This window comes from Xenia sp. Carnegie-2017, unplaced genomic scaffold (assembly GCF_021976095.1).
Source record: "Xenia sp. Carnegie-2017 unplaced genomic scaffold, XeniaSp_v1 HiC_scaffold_23, whole genome shotgun sequence".
Lineage (NCBI taxonomy): Eukaryota > Metazoa > Cnidaria > Anthozoa > Malacalcyonacea > Xeniidae > Xenia > Xenia sp. Carnegie-2017.
Genome location: NW_025813486.1, coordinates 9,554,161 through 9,560,160, shown reverse-complemented (window position 1 = coordinate 9,560,160; position 6,000 = coordinate 9,554,161). Strand labels below are relative to the sequence as shown.

General features: G+C 29.5%; 1 protein-coding gene across 2 annotated transcripts in view; it reads left to right on the top strand.

Annotated features, from left to right (window-relative positions):
• Positions 1–466: 466 nt before the first annotated feature.
• LOC124448614 (serine/threonine-protein kinase pakH-like) overlaps positions 467–6,000 on the top strand; it is a 27,936-nt gene continuing 22,402 nt past the window's right edge. The window contains exons 1-3 of one of the 2 annotated variants that reach the window (XM_046999570.1): positions 467–572; positions 2,122–2,180; positions 2,926–2,984. The gene's annotated coding sequence lies outside the window, so the exon portion shown is untranslated. The remainder of the gene's footprint in view (positions 573–2,121; positions 2,181–2,925; positions 2,985–6,000) is intronic. The other variant, XM_046999571.1, reaches the window with a different exon arrangement.

Here is a 6,000-nt window from a genome sequence, read left to right as displayed (position 1 = left end):
TGCCATTCATCTAAAATAAGACGTGTTTATCATGATGTGTTCAATTGTAATCTAATTTAGGTTTATAAAATATGGTTTTGCCTTTTAGCAAAGTTATTATTTTAGAAATGTACCTTTTTCAAATGTTTATCAATAAACCATTTATACTAAAGATGTCAACAAGCACAATTTAGATGTTCATGACATATAATTATGCAATGATATTGTGTTCTTCAACGGGCAAGAGTACCGCTAAAATAAAAATGAAACTGACATATCGAGCTGTAGTTTTTACCAATCACTCCCAAAGTACCTTAAACATGGTATAATGTAATATAATTTACAATTCTTATTTCTATTGATGAATTCGATCCAAATTAAATTCAAACGTATAAGTAAAAGCAGTAAGAATCATAAGGCCTTAGCTTTGTTTTTACATAACAATAAGCTTTTAATATTTTAAATTAAGTTGCACAACATTATTTGCCACGTATCAACTCAAAGGACGCAACCATTTGACGCTTAAATTTTCACAACGTTAAGTGATTTAAAAGATCGATTTTTCAAAGTTTTGAGTCATCAACTAGTAAAAGGTTTGTAACACTAAAGATAAGAATTATCGTGTGTGTTAACGATGTATAAATGAGATCTTAAATAAAAATTGCTCGTTATATTTAATTGATAAACTTTTGATAATTATAGGTCACACCCAAGTACTATAAAATATACATCATAGATACCCGTAGCACTTTGCAATTCTGTAATTGTACACCAATCAAACCAAGTTACAAATACAACATATTAACTGCTTACCAAGAAAATCACTGCCATTCATCTAAAATAAGACGTGTTTATCATGATGTGTTCAATTGTAATCTAATTTAGGTTTATAAAATATGGTTTTGCCTTTTAGCAAAGTTATTATTTTGGAAATGTAGCTTTTTCAAATGTTTATCAATAAACCATTTATACTAAAGATGTCAACAAGCACAATTTATATGTTCATTAAATATAATTATGCAATGATATTGTGTTCTTCAACGGGCAAGAGTACCGCTAAAATAAAAATGAAACTGACATATCGAGCTGTAGTTTTTACCAATCACTCCCAAAGTACCTTAAACATGGTATAATGTAATACAATTTACAATTGTCATTTCTGTTGATGAATTCGATCCAAATTAAATTCAAACGTATAAGTAAAAGCAGTAAGAATCATAAGGCCGTATCTTTTTTTTTACATAACAATAAGCTTTTAATATTTTAAATTAAGTTGCACAAAATTATTTGCCACGTATCAACTCAAAGGACGCAACCATTTGACGCTTAACTTTTCACAACATTAAGTGATTTAAAAGATCGATTTTTCAAAGTTTTGAGTCATCAACTAGTAAAAGGTTTGTAACACTAAAGATAAAGAATTATCGTGTGTGTTAACGATGTGTAAATGAGATCTTAAATAAAAATTGCTCGTTATATTTAATTGATAAACTTTTGATAATTATAGGTCACACCCAAGTACTATAAAATATACATCATAGATACCCGTAGCACTTTGCAATTCTGTAATTGTACACCAATCAAACCAAGTTACAAATACAACATATTAACTGCTTACCAAGAAAATCACTGCCATTCATCTAAAATAAGACGTGTTTATCATGATGTGTTCAATTGTAATCTAATTTAGGTTTATAAAATATGGTTTTGCCTTTTAGCAAAGTTATTATTTTGGAAATGTAGCTTTTTCAAATGTTTATCAATAAACCATTTATACTAAAGATGTCAACAAGCACAATTTAGATGTTCATGACATATAATTATGCAATGATATTGTGTTCTTCAACGGGCAAGAGTACCACTAGTATAAAAATAAAACTGACATATCGAGCTGTAGTTTTTACCAATCACTCCCAAAGTACCTTAAACATGGTATAATGTAATATAATTTACAATTCTTATTTCTATTGATGAATTCGATCTAAATTAAATTCAAACTTATAAGTAAAAGCAGTAAGAATCATAAGGCCGTATCTTTGTTTTTACATAACAATAAGCTTTTGATGTCTTGAATTAAGTTGCAAAAATTATTTGCCACGTATCAACTGAAAGGACGCAACCATTTGACGCTTAAATTTTTAGAACGTTAAGTGATTTAAAAGATCAAGTGTTCAAAGTTTGGAGCCATCAACAAGTAAAAGGTTTGTAACACTAAAGATAAAGAATTATCGTGTGTGTTAATGATGTATAAATGAGATCTTAAATAAAAATTGCTCGTTATATTTAATTGATAAACTTTTGATAATTATAGGTCACACCCAAGTACTATAAAATATACATCATAGATACCCGTAGCACTTTGCAATTCTGTAATTGTACACCAATCAAACCAAGTTACAAATACAACATATTAACTGCTTACCAAGAAAATCACTGCCATTCATCTATAATAAGACGTGTTTATCATGATGTGTTCAATTGTAATCTAATTTAGGTTTATAAAATATGGTTTTGCCTTTTAGCAAAGTTATTATTTTGGAAATGTAGCTTTTTCAAATGTTTATCAATAAACCATTTATACTAAAGATGTCAACAAGCACAATTTAGATGTTCATGACATATAATTATGCAATGATATTGTGTTCTTCAACGGGCAAGAGTACCGCTAAAATAAAAATGAAACTGACATATCGAGCTGTAGTTTTTACCAATCACTCCCAAAGTACCTTAAACATGGTATAATGTAATATAATTTACAATTCTTATTTCTATTGATGAATTCGATCTAAATTAAATTCAAACTTATAAGTAAAAGCAGTAAGAATCATAAGGCCGTATCTTTGTTTTTACATAACAATAAGCTTTTGATGTCTTGAATTAAGTTGCAAAAATTATTTGCCACGTATCAACTGAAAGGACGCAACCATTTGACGCTTAAATTTTTAGAACGTTAAGTGATTTAAAAGATCAAGTGTTCAAAGTTTGGAGCCATCAACAAGTAAAAGGTTTGTAACACTAAAGATAAAGAATTATCGTGTGTGTTAATGATGTATAAATGAGATCTTAAATAAAAATTGCTCGTTATATTTAATTGATAAACTTTTGATAATTATAGGTCACACCCAAGTACTATAAAATATACATCATAGATACCCGTAGCACTTTGCAATTCTGTAATTGTACACCAATCAAACCAAGTTACAAATACAACATATTAACTGCTTACCAAGAAAATCACTGCCATTCATCTATAATAAGACGTGTTTATCATGATGTGTTCAATTGTAATCTAATTTAGGTTTATAAAATATGGTTTTGCCTTTTAGCAAAGTTATTATTTTGGAAATGTAGCTTTTTCAAATGTTTATCAATAAACCATTTATACTAAAGATGTCAACAAGCACAATTTAGATGTTCATGACATATAATTATGCAATGATATTGTGTTCTTCAACGGGCAAGAGTACCGCTAAAATAAAAATGAAACTGACATATCGAGCTGTAGTTTTTACCAATCACTCCCAAAGTACCTTAAACATGGTATAATGTAATATAATTTACAATTCTCTTTTCTGTTGATGAATTCGATCCAAATTAAATTCAAACGTATAAGTAAAAGCAGTAAGAATCATAAGGCCGTATCTTTGTTTTTACATAACAATAAGCTTTTAATGTTTTAAATTAAGTTGCACAAAATTATTTGCCACGTATCAACTCAAAGGACGCAACCATTTGACGCTTAATTTTTCACAACGATAAGTGATTTAAAAGATCGATTATTCAAAGTTTTGAGTCATCAACTAGTAAAAGGTTTGTAGCACTAAAGATAAAGAATTATCGTGTGTGTTAACGATCTGTAAATGAGATCTTAAATAAAAATTGTTCGTCATATTTAATTGATAAATTTTTGATAGTTATTGGTCACACCCAAGTTCTATAAAATATACATCATAGATACCCGTAGCAACTTGTGATCCTGTAGTTGTACACCAGATAAACAAAGTTACAACTACAAACAATTTGCTTAACAAAAATCTAACTCATCTAAAGGAAAGCGTGTTTATCATGATGTGCTTGCTTGCCAAAAAATTCAAACTGCTTGCTAGCATGGAATTATATTTTTCTTTGTCCGGATGGTATATTTATAAAAAGTGTTATTTCATTTTACACCTTATGGCTTGTGTTATTATTGAAGGAAATTTATGACTCACTTTTTACTTTTGAAATTGCAAATGGACTCATGTATGTAATCATTGAATATTTTAGATATTTAAGTCTTTTTAGAAGTAGAAATATTGATCAGTAAGTGTGTTATCTTTGTTATAATGTAGTTTGTAAATCCACATTTTAAATGCGGCTAAAGAATTTGCTAACTTTTTTAACGTTACACTTGTCTTTCGTCAAGCTTTGGTTGCAAAGGTTCATGTATGCAATTCATCGCATTATAGTTACAATAAATTTAAAAGCAGATATGCTTATAGCAATATATTAATTCGTTTTAACTCTCCCACTTTATGGTCATACTTCCAAAATATCTTAAAAACGGTATAATTTAGTAAAAGTTATACATATTTCCATTGATTAATTTGTTCCAAATTATAATCAAACGTATGAACAAAAACGATATAAATCATAAAACCATATCTTTGCTTTAAATAACAATCTGTTCTTATAATGTTTTAAATTCCGTGGCACAAAATAATTTTCCACACATCGACTCGAAGGAGGAATATATGATGTTTAAGTTTCCAGAACTTTAAAACTTTCTAAAAGTTTAACTGTTCAAGGCTACACGCCGTTAACCAGTAAAAGGTTTGTAAGACAAAAAAACATAAAATTTTCATGCTTGATTACGACGTATAAATGTGACCCATGGAAGGTTGTGGGAAATTTGAAAATTCTGAGAAATTGCAATTAGTCCGTCACATAAGGTTGACTGTTCACCCAAAACATCACAACTACTTTTATGTGCAGATTTGCATAAGCTATTCTCCTGACGAAAAAGTTATTGCTGTTACCATAGCTTGTTCAATTGATTACATTGTTAAGACGTTCATTACTATCTCGCGTCCTGGTGAAATTCGTTATACGTTGGTTACATTCTGTTTGTATTGTCAAATACAATGCTACTGATAATTGTTATATTGCACACCTCGCATATACTTACAGAATTTAATAGTCTAGTGAAATGCCTAATAAATATTAATGGCATAAAGCTTTCCTTAATTGCAAATTTTCAATATGACAATTTTTGCTTATCTTTGGCAGAAAAAATTTTGAGTTTTTTTCACAAAAGGTGAATTTGCTGTCACTGTATGTGGAGATAGATAAAGGGTTACAATAAACTTCCATGGATTGAAGTCTGAGGTTTTTTATATCTATGAACTGTCCCTTGTAGTACCAAATTTCTAACTTAACTCATTACATAGAGGTTTGAATGGTGGTCTCTAGGGGGGTCTATGTCTGACAACTTGGTAGAAATTTTTAAAGACATTATCTTTTTTGGAATAGCATTATTTTAAAACAAATTTTACGTTCCTAGACATGCTAATGAGCCATATATTTGGCATGATAATGAGCCTAAATATTTGGCAAAACATTCAAGTATTGTTCACTTCAGGTGTTTTTTGAATAAAAACGTAAGTAAAATGTGTTGTTTTTACGTAAAAATGATGCCCACAAAATGCATTTTGTATTGCTCTAAAACGGTGAAAACGGCATTTCCAAGTCTCTGAAATCCAAAATTTCCAAGGGGAGAATGCTTTGGCACCCCTAGGTGTTGAGCGCCTCAGACGTTTCATGACTGATGTTTGAAAAATCCTAGATCCGACCCCCTGGGTGCACTAAAACAGACTTACTTTCACTCGGTTTACTATGAAACTTAAGTGTCTTTGTTTTTCTTGAAATACATCCCAAGTTTTTCTGATATGTAAATTAGAGAGCGTATGTACCTTCATGTTCTAATTGACATATCTTAAAATCATGTTTTACTTAATTAGTGCACTACAAAACAGCTTGGAT